This window comes from Triturus cristatus, chromosome 5_2, assembly GCF_964204655.1.
Source record: "Triturus cristatus chromosome 5_2, aTriCri1.1, whole genome shotgun sequence".
NCBI lineage: Eukaryota > Metazoa > Chordata > Amphibia > Caudata > Salamandridae > Triturus > Triturus cristatus.
The window spans coordinates 1032136614-1032137410 of NC_140588.1; positions in this window are offsets into that span (position 1 = coordinate 1032136614).

Sequence of the window (797 nt, forward strand, 5' to 3'; positions counted from 1 at the left end):
TCCATGCCGAGCCGAGACAAGTGTACCCCATCATCTCTGAAAAAATCAGGCGTGTCGTAACAAATTTCCCTATGCGCGATCCTACCAATCCCCAAGTGCCGACAAAACCTCACAATGTCAGAGTTCAACTTCCGCCTAGCTTTGTCAACTGCCCCAGGATTGACCTCCCGCTCCAAACCTCCGGGGGACAAACTCCGTCCATACAATGGAGCAACCTGCCCACTGAGCTTTGATCAACGACAGATCCCTCTTCATAGCCCGCATCAGCGCCAAGCCCGTCTCCCTGACCATGTTGTTTTCCCCCAGATGCACCGCCAACACATCCGGGCACCTACCAGCCACCAAAAGCCCGTTCAGCACCGATAACAACTCCTTCCAGCGCATACCGCCCCTACCTCGCCAAGCAACCGAGAATAAGTCTTTTTTAAACCCCAAACAGTCTCCAAATTAGCTCGAGCGGGCCTGGACCTGTGCCCGTTTCACAAAGGAATGCCCCACAATCCAGATGGACATCTCCCTGGCAAGGGGACCCATAACCGAACCTGAAAAGGGAAACGAGAATGAGAAACAAGAAAAACACCAAACAAACATTTTTTTAATTTTTTAATTTTTTATTTTACACCCCCCCCAATGTTGCTGCGCACATAACGCTGATAGCAATCCGATGACCATCTGCCCAGCCTCATGTCCCCTCGCTCCCAACCCATAGAATGAGCCTCCTACACTGCCCCAATCTGAAAGGAATGTGTGCCAAACCCCTTCCCGTCAATCCCCAGACGCCCCAGCGCTTTTCTCAG